The sequence below is a fragment of the Heterocephalus glaber genome, unplaced genomic scaffold (genome assembly GCF_053883595.1).
Source record: "Heterocephalus glaber isolate CG9 unplaced genomic scaffold, H.glaber_assembly_v1.0 deba00001613, whole genome shotgun sequence".
NCBI classification, from domain to species: Eukaryota; Metazoa; Chordata; class Mammalia; order Rodentia; family Bathyergidae; genus Heterocephalus; species Heterocephalus glaber.
Window position 1 is genome coordinate 7685022 of NW_028258384.1, and position 13210 is coordinate 7698231.

The 13210-nt window shown below is 37.2% G+C and overlaps 1 protein-coding gene across 4 annotated transcripts in view; it reads right to left on the reverse strand.

Annotated features, from left to right (window-relative positions):
* Brwd3 (bromodomain and WD repeat domain containing 3) overlaps window positions 1–13210 on the reverse strand; it is a 223662-nt gene that overhangs the window by 135671 nt on the left and 74781 nt on the right. The window lies entirely within an intron of this gene.

Genomic DNA, 13210 nt, shown 5'->3' on the forward strand with positions numbered 1-13210 from the left:
CACCATAAATGGGCCGCCAGAATCTCAATACAGTAGTCTTGGGTGTACCTGGGTCTCCTCTGAGTGTGCTGAGGTGACAGGAGCCTCTGTCTGTATCTAGAACTGGTCCCACAGACAACAGAATATACATCAGGTAGCCAGTGTTGGTCCCCAACTAGCAGGAATACATGCTGAGAGCCTCAGAATCAAATGCCCCGCAGCTTTCTATGGCTGATGTTACAGCTCAAACAATGATCACAAATAGGGATTTAACAAGGAAGGGTCCCCTTGAATTGAGAAACCACCACACAAAACCACAGACTAGAAAAAGAGGCAAAGAGGAACATGAACTGTAAGATTAAAGAATACAGGCACTGAAAAAAACACTTCTGGAAATACTTTGCTCTCTCTCTTTTTTCTCCTTCATTTAACTCATTTTATTTTCTTTGCTCCTCTACTGATAAGTTATTTTACTATTTTTTTCTTTTAATGGAATTCAGACTTTCACTACCCATTTTCTTGTATTACCTTTTTTTAATATTACTTTGTTTTGTTTAACAAGGCTCTGCTTGTGTGCACGCACTCATCTGCGTCTGTCTGTCTCTGTCTCTCACTTGCTCTATTTCAACTTGTTCCTTTGGTATTACTGCTTTTCTTTTCCTCTAGGTAAATCTCCACTCCTACTTATTTATTTATCCTTTCCCTGGCTAGTTTTTCCTGTTATTATCTAGCACTAATTTCCCTTTACTTAATATGACCTTTTACATCAATCTTACCACCTTCTTCACATGTACTATTGCTTAATTTTTATTATTTGTTCTTTTTTGTTCATGGTTCCATAACTGTAGAATTTTCTTTTTTGAATCAGTAGGTACTTAACATTATTGTCTCTATGGCTGAATACTGCTCTATTGTGAAAGAGGGTAAAGTTGTTCTATTGAAAAGATGTTAACTGTACATAATTATCTAATTTGTCTTATAGTTTGTTCTACAACTATAGATATTGTACCTGTGGTTAAAGGTGGTGAGAAGTTACTATAGTTTGTCATTATCCAGTTTGTGCTTAAGGCTATTGTTACTGCTGAATGTACTACTTTAGCCAAGTTGACAAAGTTGTTGCAATCTACAGCTTTTCCTTGTTTGTCAATGCCTAGATTGTCCGGGGAACATAAACAATACTAAAGCCTACTACCAAAGAACTAGATCTAAGCCAAACAGGCTGCAGCCATTCATCCCTAATAAACAGAGGTAGTAGGATCCTAGGATAGACCCAAAGGTCAAAGCAGTCATTATCTAAAGAGGTCTTGATACTAGCACTAAAGCTACCAACCATAAGCAATTTGCAAGCTTCAAAGCAGAAAACAAAAGGGCCAGGGATTCAGCTCAGTGGTGCCCTCGCCTGTCTCACAAGCGCAAGGTCCTATGTTCCATCCCCAATACCAAAAAAAAAAAAAAAGAAAAGAAAAAGAAAAACAGAAAATGAGAAAGAATGGAAGCAAAATACTCCTAAAAGTACCCAACTCCCCCAAAGCAAATCCAGGAGGCAGGTAAAGTGAAGAGATCAAAAGCCACACAGCTGAAATTTCTGAAATGATAGTAGCAGAAATAACAAACAGATGAATAAGATTCTTGGAAAATTCAAAGCAGATATAGTTGCTTAAATAATTAAACAGATGATGGCCATAATAAAAGAAATGATTAGTAAGAAATGATTAGTAAACAGAGCAGATTCAGATTAAAAAAATAGAGGAGCTAAGGAAAGACTTGGAAATCATGAAAGCCCATGGATTCCATAAAACCATGAAAAGAACTGGATTACATAAAACAGTATCTACCAGAAATGCAACAAATTAAAAATTCTATGGAAATTATACACAGCAGAATGAACCAATGTGAGAACAAAATATCAGACACAGAAAACAGGGCTGTCTTTGGTGATCAGTTAATGTATGATTCTATAAAAATAGCAAAGGACTATGAATAATCAATCCAGTAGCTGCAAGATAATGCAAAAAGACTAATCTAAGATTAATTGGCATCAATGAAAAATCAGAAGATAGTACAAAGGGCATAAAAAACCTGTTTGCAGAAGTAACACCAGAAAATATTCCAAGTGTAGAAAAAATATTTAGCATACAGATGAGTTCAGCACATAGAACTCTAAATAGGCATGACTAGAAAAAATTACACCATTGTACATAATAGTCAAGATTCCAGAAATTCAACATAATAACAAAATGTTAAAAGCTGTAAGAGAAACAATTGGGCCACAGATGTAACTCAGCAATGGGTTGCTGCTTAGGTCCTGGGTTCCATCCTAAAACCTCAAAAAATAAAATAAGAAAATAAAAAGTAAAATTAGAGGGAAAAGGGCCAGGGAATTAGCTCAGTGGTTCTGGCACCTGCCTTGCAAGCGCAAGGTCCTGAGTTCAATACCCAGTACCAAAAAAAAAAAAAGAAAGAAAAATTTAGGGGGGAAAAAAGTTGTAAGAGAAAAGAAACAAATCACCAATTAAAAAAAATCAGAATTACAGTAGTCTTCTCAACACAAATGCTAATGTCAAGGAGAGGTAAGATTGAAGTGTTTCAAGCACTAAAGGAAAATAACCTCCAACCTAGAATGACATACCCTGAAAAATTATCTTTCAAAGTTGATGAAGAAATAAGATACTTTCATGATAAAAAAAAACCTAAAGAAATTCATGACTGCCACACCAGCACTACAAAAAATTCTGAAGGATACCCTATTAAAAAAAACAAAGAAGATAACAATTCCAAATATCCCAATAGAATGAATCCACCAGGCAAGGTGAGCAAATAAACAGAAGGGAAGGAAAGGGAAACAAGGAAGGAAAATAATATAATGCCAAAGATAAGTCAATACCTAATAGATACAACCATCAATGTGCATGGTCTCAATTCACCAATCCAAAAAATCAGATTGGCAGAATGGATCAAGAAACAAGATCCAACAATATGCTGCATAGAAGAAACACATTTTTTTGAGACTACTGATTACTGAAGTAAATGCAAAGGAATTAAAATTATACCATGTATATCACTTAATCATAATGAATGAAACTGGAAAACAGTGGCAAAAGAAACCACAGCAGCTATGTAAACACATGGAAATTAAATAATGTCATTCTGAATGTCACAGACAAAATTAAAGAAATTAGACAGTTTTTACAATGAAGCAATAATGCAAGTATGACATAGTGAAACTTATAGGAAACAATGAAAGCAGCACTAAGAGACAAGTTTGTACCAGGAAATTCCCACAGCAGAGAAACAGAACAAGCTCAAACAAATAACTTAATGAGCTCAAGACTCTAGAAAAAGAACGATCTCAACCCAAAGCTACTACAAGAGGCAGAAATCAATGTAATTGAAGCTAAAAAATAAAAATAAGAAGAACCAATGATTTGGTGCCATGCCTGCCTGGCAAGTTCAAGGTCCTGAGTTCAATCCCCAGTACCAAAAACGTAATAATATTTGATGAAAAAGGTCAAAAGAAAAAAATCCTGCAGAAATCCAGAATATCATCAGGATCTACTTTGAGAACTTGTATTCTAATAAAATGGAAAATTCAGAAGAAATAGATTCCTAGAAACATATGAATTGCCAAAGCTGAATCAAGAAAATATACAAGTTCTAAATCATTCAACATCAAGGAAATTAAAGAATAAAAAGTACCAACTAAGAAAAGCCCAGGTCCTGATGGATTCATTACTAAATTCTACAAGAACTATAGAAAAGACCGAATGTCAATACTGTTCAAACTCTTTAATGAAATTGAAAGGGAAGAAATATCCCCAAATTGATCCCTGGAAAGCTAACATTATCCTAAGAGCAAAACCAGAAAAGAACCCAAGCAAAAAAAAAAAAACAAAAAACCAAAAAAAACCCTGTACTTTTTTTTTCTCCTTGAAGAACATAAGGCAAAAAATCCTCAATAAGATACAGGCAAACAGAATACTACAAACCATCAAAAAATTATACACTGTGACCAAATAGGATTCATTCCAAGGATGCTAGGATGGTTTGATATGTGAAAATCAATAAATTAATGCATCACTTTAACAGAAGCAAGGAAAAAAAAACCACGTGATCATCTCGATAGACGCAAAAAAATCATTTGAAAAACTCCAACATCCATTCATAATAAAAAAAAAAAAACCTGGGCCAGGGATTTAGCTCAGTGGTTTTGTCGCCTGCTGCGCAAGAGCAAAGACCCGAGTTCGATCCCTGTTACCAAAAAACAAACGAAAGAAAAAAAAAACTCTGAAAAAAATATGTATAGAATGTCTTTATCTAAATCTTTTATAAATACATTTATAAAAAAACCAAAGGGCCGGGAATTTAGCTCAGTGGTTTGGCCGCCTGCTGCACAAGCGCAAGGACCAGAGTTCGATCCTCGGTACAAAAAAAAAAAAGAAAAACCAAAGGTTAACATTATATTAATAGGAGAAATCCTAAAAGCTTTCCCTTTAAGGTCAGCAATAGCACAAGGATGTACACTGTCATCACTCCTCTTCAATATAGTTCCCAACACATTAGCTAGAGCAATTAGACAAGAGAATAAATAAAAGTCATACGGATAAGAAAGAAGTTAAATTACCATTATTTTCTGATGACATGAATCTCTATATAGAATACCCCCAAATCTCCACCGACTCCTAGAATTACCAAATTTGATCATAAAGTACGATGCAAAGACAACACTCAAAAATCAATTGTGTTAATACGCAACAGTAACAAACTCACTGAGAGAGAAATTAGGGAACCAGTACCTTTCACAATACAATTTTATTCTATCTTGGATTTTTTTTTCTTTTCTCTCATACTGGGGATCGAAGTCGGGTCCTTCCACTTGTGAGGCAGACAGCAGAACCACTCAGCTAAATCCCCAACAACCCCCCCATACAATTATTTTTGTTGTTGTTAAATTCTTTTATTGGTACATTTTAGGTACACAACACAATTACATTACTCATTGGGAATTGTACCTTTATATAATGCATCTTGGTTTTTATTTTTTCCCCATTTCTAGCTCTCCCTTCACCCCCTCCACCATTCCCTATTTACAAAGACTTTATTTCCATTTTTTCCATTTCTCATCATTTTTTCTTTCCCTTCTTTCCTTTCTCCTACTCCTCCCACTACCCCTACCCCTTTGGACCTTTTCTTCCTATTTTGCATTATCGATTATTCATTCTAATCATTGGTACATTTTAGATATACAATATAATGACATTCATCATTGGAAATTTGCACCTTTACATAGTCTCTCTTGGTTCTTATTTGTCACCCTTGCCCAGCCCTCCCTTCAACCCCCCCAATCCACCCTATTTACAAAGATTTTGTTCCTATTTTTCCATTTTCTCATATTAATCCCATTCCCTTCTATCCTTTCCCCTAGCCCTCCCACTTCTTTCCCCTTTACCACTTTTCTTATTTCACATTACCTATTATACATTTTAGTCCTTATTTACACTTTCAGTTTCATACACCAGAGAAACTATTCGGTATTTATATCTGTGTGTCCTATTTATTTCACTTAAGAGTATGGCCTCAATGTGGAACCACTTAGTTATAAATGTCTCTAATTTCTCATTTTGTATGGCTGAGTAGTACTCCATTTTATAAAAAAAAAAACACATTTTCTTTATCCAGTCTCCAGTTGATGGGCATTTGGGCTGTTTCCAAGTTTTAGCTATTACAAACTGCGCTGCTATGAACATGGGTGCACATATATCACTGTGGTATGATGCTTTTAATTCTTTGGGGAAGATCCCCAGCAGTGGAATAGTGGGGTCAAATGGGACTTCCAGTCCTAGTTCTTTGAGGTATCTCCATACTGATTTCCACAGTGGTTGCACCAGTCTACACTCCCACCAGCAGTGGAGCAGGGTTCCTCTTTCCCCGCAGCCCTGCCAGCATTTGTTACTGGTTGACTTCATGATAGAAGCCATCCTTTCTGGGGTGAGGTGGAATCTCAGCACTGTTTTCACTTGCATCTCTCGAATGACGAGTGATGTTGAACATTTTTTCATGTATTTATTTGGTATGTTAATATTTTGTCGGAGAAATGTCTGTTCATTTCAGATGCCCATTTTCAGATTGGGTCTTTAAATTTGGGAAGTCTGATCTTTTTAAGTTCTTTATAGATTTGAGATACTAGACCTTTGTCTGAGGAAGAGCAGGTAAAGACTTTTTCCCACATTGTGGCTTATCTCTTCACACTGCTGGTGGTTTCTCTTGCTGTGCAGAAGCTTTTTAATAAGAAGAGATCCCACTTGTTGATTGTTTGTGCTAGTTCATGGACAACTGAGGTTATTTTCATAAAATCTTTTCCTACACCAATGTCTTCAAGAGTTCTACCTAACCTCTGTTCCAACTGGTTCAGAGTTTCTATTTTCATATTTAGATCTTTAATCCATTTTGATTTTAGTTTAGTGCATGGTGAGAGATATAGCCCTAGTTTTAATCTCTGGCAAGTTGAAGCCCAATTTTTCAGGCACCATTTATTAAAGAGGCTATCTTTCCTCCAGTGAGGGTATTTGGCTCCTTTATTGAAGATGAGATGGCTGAGTGTGTCTGGTGTTGTTTCTGCATCTTCTAATCTGTTCCACTGGTCCTCAGGTCTGTTTCTTTGCCAGTACATGCTGTTTTATCACAGTAGCTTTGCAATAGAGTTGCAGGTTGGGGATTGTGATACCCCTGCCATGTCTCTGTTACCTAGAGTTGCTTTTGATATTCTGGGTCTCTTCTTGTTCCAAATGAATTTTTGGATTGTTTTCTCAAGGTCCATAAAGTATGCTGCTGGGATCTCAATTGGAATTGCATTAAATCTATATAGCAGTTTTGGAAGTATGGCCATTTTCACTATATTAATCTTTCCTACCAAGGAGCAGGGGATGTCTGTCCATTTTCTGATATCATCTTCAATCTCTCTTTTCAGAGTGCCATAGTTTTCAGAGAAGAGGTCTTTGATTTCTTTCGTTAGGATGATTCCTAGGTATTTCAGTTTTTTGGATGCTATTGTGAAAGGAATTATTTGCCCTATTTCTCTCTCAGTCAGTCTGTGATTCGTGTAGAGGAAAGCTATTGATTTTTGTGTATTGATCTTCTAACCAGCTACCTGACTGAATTTGGTTATTAAGTCTAGAAGGCTTTTGGTGGAGTTCTTGGGGTCTTCTATAGACAGTATCATGTCATCTGCAAATAATGACAATTTGACTTCTTCATTTCCTATCTTTATTCCTTTTATTTCTTTCCCTTGTCTAATTGCCGTAGCTAACGTTTCCAGAACTATATTGAACAAGAGTGGTGATAGTGGACATCCTTGTCTTGTTCCTGATTTTAGTGTGAAGGATTTCAGTTTGTGACCATTTAGTATGATATTGGCTGTTGGTTTTTCATAGATGGCTTCTATCAGTTTGAGGTAGAGACCATCTATTCAAACTTTTTGTAGGGTTTTTATCATAAATGCATGTTGGATTTTGTCAAATGCTTTTTCTGTGTCTATGGAGATAATCATATGTTTTTTGTCCTTGGCTCTATTGATATAGTGTATTACATTGATTGATTTGCATATATTGAACCATCCCTGCATCCCTGGGATGAATCCCACTTGATCAGGGTGTGTGATCTTCTTGATGATCTTCTGCATTCTGTTTGCCAGTATCTTATTAAGGATTTTTGCATCTATGTTCATTAGTGAGATTGGCCTAGAGTTCTCTTTTTCGGTTGGGTCTTTCTCTGCTTTGGGGATCAAGGTGATGCTTGCTTCCAGGAGTGAATTTGGGAGTATTGCTTCCCTTTCAATTTCATTGAAGAGTTTAAACAGTAGTGGCAGCAGTTCCTCTCTAAATGTCTTGTAGAATTCAGCAGTGAAGCCATCAGGGCCCAGGCTTTTCTTAGTTGATAAGTTTTTAATGATGTTTTCAATTTCATTAGTTCATTTTGAGTTATTCAGAATATTTAGGTCTTCTTCGTTCAACTTTGGTAATTCATATGTATCCAGGAATCTGTCCATTTCTTCTGTGTTTTCCATCTTATTGGCGTATAGGTTCTGGAAGTAGGTATTGATGATCCTCTGGATTTCTGCTGGGTCTGTTGTAATTTCACACTTTTCATTCCTAATTGCATGGATTTGGGCCTTTTCTTTCCCTTTTCTGATAAGGTTGGCTAAGGGTTTGTCAAATTTGTTGATTCTTTTGAAGAACACAACTCTTGGCTTCATTGATTTATTTGTATTGTTCTCTTAGTCTCCATTGCATTGATTCCTCCTCTGATATTTATAATTTCCTCCCTTGTATGAGCTTTGGGGTTGTCGTCCTCTTCTTTTTCTAGAAGCTTGAGGTGCAGCATCAGGTTGTTTTATTCAGCTCGTTCTGTTTTCCTAATATGCGTATGCACTGCTATGAATTTCCCTCATAAGACTGCTTTCATTGTGTCCCATAGATTCCAATATGTTGTATTGTAAATGTCATTTAATTGAAGGAACTGTCTGATTTCTTCTTTAATTTCTTCTATGACCCATTGGTTATTCAGAACTGTTTTGTTCAATTACCACGTGTTTATGAAATTTTTCCAGTTTCTTTTGCTATGCATCTCCAATTTCATTGCACTATGGTCTGATAATATACAGGGGATAACTTCAATTCCTTTGCCCTTACTTAAACATGTTCTGTGTGAGTCTGTGGTCTATTTTGGAGAACAACCCATGTGCAGCTGAGAAGAATGTGTATTCTGACTTTGTGGGTTGGAACACTGTAAACATGTTAAGTTCATTTGTTCAACAGTTCAATTGAGTTCCAGTATTTCATTACTTATTTTTAGTCTAGTTGATCTATCTATTTGTGACAGTGGGGTGTTGAGGTCCCCCACTACAATTGTATTAGTGCATATATGACTTTTCATGTCTGTTAGTATTTGTTTTATATAGTTAGGCACACTAGTGTTTGTTGCATAGATATTTATGATTGTCATCTCTTCCTCTTGGATTGTTCCCTTTACAAGGATGTAGTGTCCTTCTTCATCTCTCTTAATCAGTGTTGGTTTGAAATCTACTTGATCTGCAAAGAGGATAGCTACTCCTGCTTTTTTGGGGGTTCCCGTCTCATAGAGAATTGTTTTCCACCCTTTTACTTTCAGTCTATGAGTTTCATTTTGAATTAAGTGTGTTTCTTGTATGCAGCATATTGTTGGAATTTACTTCTTGACCCATTCTGCTAGTCTATTTCTTTTGATTGGTGAATTGAGACCATTAACATTGATGGTTATAACTGAAACATATTGACTTGTCATTGCCATGACTTTTTCTTTTTGTTGGGTTCTCCCCCTTTACATTTAATTTCTTGTCATGCCAGATGGGTTCATTCTGCTTTGCTTCCTGGGGTTGTGATCCTCAATATCTGTTCCTAGGATATTGTGTAAAATTCTTTGGAGTGCTGGTTTGGTATTCACAAATTTCCTAAGGTGCTTTTTGTCATGAAAGTATCTTATTTCTCCATCCATTTTGAAAGATAGTTTTGCAAGGTACATCAATCTGGGTTGGAGGCTGTTTTCTTTTACGGCTTGGAATACATCACTCCAAGCTCTTCTTGCCTTGACTGTTTGTGCTGAGAAGTCTGCTGTGTTTCTGGTGGGCTTTCCTTTGTATGTGATTTGTTTCCTTTCTCTAACTGATGGCAGAACTTTATTCTTCTGTTGAGTTTCTGGAATCTTAACAATTATATGCCTATGTGTAGATTTTTTTTGATCAATTCTACTTGGAGTCCTATATGCCTCACTTATCTGTATGGCAAGTTCTTTTCCCCTGCTTGGGAAGTTTTCTGCCATTATTTCTATGAAGAGTTTTTTTATGTCATCTCCACTCTCTCCTGTTTCGTCATTGACTCCAATCAGTCTTATGTTATTCTTTTTTGCATCGTCTAGCATCTGCTGGATTGATTTCTCATGTTCCCTTATAATTTTGAAGTAATTTTTCTTTTCCTGGTCATTAATTGCAGTCTTTTCCTCTATATCTGACATTCTGTTCTCACATTGGCTCATTCTGCTGTGTAGACTTTCAATGGAGTTTTTCATCTCACGGAAATCTATTTGCATTTGTTTTATGGATTCCATTTGTTTTCTATGTTGGGATTCCATCACGTTCCTCAGTTCCTCTGTAGATTTATTAATCATGTCTTGCACTAGGAGCACAATTTCTCCTGTTATCTGAGAAATTAGTTCTGATTTCATTTTTTCCAGATCCCCTTTTGTTGCCAGTTCAGTGGGTCCAGATGGTTGAGTATCAGAGTGTTCCATCTCATTTCCCTTTGGGGTTGCTGTAGGTGATCTGGAAGTCTGGTTTTGAGACTTATTTATGTGTTTTCTCATTTCGACTGGGCCCCCATACAATTTTCAAAAATGAAATACTGAGGAATCAATCTAACCAAAGAAGTGAAAGACCTCTACATTTAAAATGACAATACTCTGAAAAAGGAGATGGAAAAGGATATCACAATATGGAAAGATATCCCCTGCTCTTGGACAGGTAGAACCCATATAGCCAAAATGGCCATACCTCCAAAATGGTTATACAAATTTAATGCAATCCAACTCAAAATATCAAGATCATTCCTTACAGACCTCGGAAAAACAATCTTAAAATTCATATGGAATCAGAAGAGACCTGGAGTAGCAAAGGCAATTCTAGGCAACAAGGGCAAGGTGGGGGCCATCACAATCCCTGATTTGAAGTCATACTACAAAGTTACAATGATTAGAAACAGCATGGAATTAAAAAACAACCACTTAGGGAGCAATGGAGCAGAACAAAAGATGCAGAAACTACTCTAAGAACACTCAACTACATCTTTGACAAAGGGGAGAAACAGCAAAAAAACTTCACTGGAAAAAAGGCTCTTTAAAAAATGGTACTAGGAGGGGCTGGGGATTTAGCTCCGTGGTGTGCTGTTGCCTGCCTCACAAGTGCAAGTTCCCAAGTTCGAGGTACTAAACAAAACAAAACAAAACAAAACAAAAAAATGGTGCTGGAAGGGAGCAGGGATTTAACTTAGTGGCACTGCACCTGCCTCTCAAGTGCAAGGTCCTGAGTTTGGTCCCTGGTACCAAAAAAACAATAATAATAATACTGGGAAAACAGACATTCTAGGTGCCAAAGATTGTACCTAGACCCATATCTCTCACCAGGCACTAATCTAAAATCAAAATGGATCAAAGATGTAAATATGAAAACAGAATCCACTAATCTGCTTGAAAACAAAATAGGTAAAACTTGAAGACATAGGTGCAGGCAATAAGTTTATGAAAAAAAAAAACGATTCCTCAGGAAATATGACAATGAATCAACAACTGGTATCACATCAAATGAAAACAAAAAAACTCCTGCTCAGCAAAGGAAACAACCAAAATGAAGAGACAATCCACAGAATGATAAATCTTTTTGTGAGCTACTCCTCAAAGGACTACTATCTAGAATATATGACGAACACAAAAAATAAAAATTAGACCTTCCATATTTAATGACAAATCCAAAAATAAGCACCTGGAACAAATAGACATTTTTCCTATGACGAAGTACAAACAGGAAGCAAATATAAGAAAAAATGCAAAACGTCACTGGTCACTCAAGAAATGGAAATAAAAACAACACTGAGATTTCATCTCATTCCAGAAAGAATGGCTATCATCAAGAAAGCAATCAATAACAAATGCTGGCCTGTGGAAAAAAAGGAACACTTCTCCATTGTTAGTAGGTGTGGAAATTGCTACAACTACTATGAAAATGAGAATGGAGATTACTCAAAAGAAAAAAAAACTAGATCTTCATTTGCCCTACCTATTCCCCTTTTAGGTTTCTTCTCACAAGACTCAAAGTCATCAGAGCTGTGCTGGTAAGCACAGGTCCCATCAGGGCACCATGCAGACCCCATCAGCTTGGGCCCACAGGCCCTAGCCAAAGGCGAGCCTGAAAAGGGTTGGACAGGGGCACAAGACACAGCCATACTCCATTCAAGATTCCACTCATAAGGGCACACGGATCCCAGCAGGAAAACCTGCATGGACCAGAGCTGCCCAGGTGGGCACAGGTCCCAGTCGGGCCCCGCCCAGACACCAGCACCTTGGGACCACAGTTCCCAGCCAAAGATCTGACTGGAAAAGAGCTACAAAGGCAGACAAGCAACAACCAGAGGCCCATCCAGATACCATTGGTAAGTGTGGGCAGACCCCAGTGAGACGCCTGCTCAAGCACCAGTGACTTGGGTACACGGCACCCAGCCAAAAGCCCTCCCAGATAACAGCTACGCAGGGGGGCAGGTCTGAGCCAGAGGCATGCCCAGATACCAAGGCAATTGTGCACAGACCCCAGCCAAAACCCCAAAGGGAAAAGAGGGCAACACAGGGATCCAGAAAGCCACAATTCTGAACCCAGGAAATGGCACAGCGGTGAACAGCAGAGTAAAGGCCTCTCAGTGGCTTGATGACAATTGAAGGCGACTGGGCAAGCAAAAAATCACCTCAACAAAGGTGCGGCAGGCTGCATCTGTTGAAATGAGAAGACATGTAAACAAGTCTCAAAACCATCCTTCTTTCCAGACCACCTAAGGCAACCCCAAAGGGAACCGAGATGGAACAATCTGATATGCAAACACCTGAAATACCTGAACTGGCAATGAAAGAACATCTGGAAAAAATGATGTCATAAATAATTTATCAGATACCATCAGAGATTGTGTCCATAGTGCAAGAAATGATTCATAACTCTACAGAAGACACAGATAAAAAAAGAGGAGCTGAGAAACACGTTGTAATCCCAGCATAAGAAACAAATGGAATGCATAAAACAGATGAAAACAGATATCCAGGAGATTAAAAACTCCACTGATAGTTTACACAGCACAATGAGCCAATGTGAGGACAGAATATCAGATACAGAAGACAGGATTGCAATTAATGATCAGGAAAAGAAAAAAATTCTTGAAAATAGTAAGGGACTATGAGAAATCAATCCAGCAGCTGTTAGACGATGCAAAGAAGAATAACATAAGACTGATTGGAGTCAATAAAGAAACAGGATAGTGTGAAAATGACATATAAAAAAACTGTTCAGAGAAGTAATGGCAGAAAATTTGCCAAGCAAGGAAAAAGAACTTGATATACATATAAATGAGGCATATAGGACTTGAACTAGCCATGATTAAAAAAAAAAATCTGC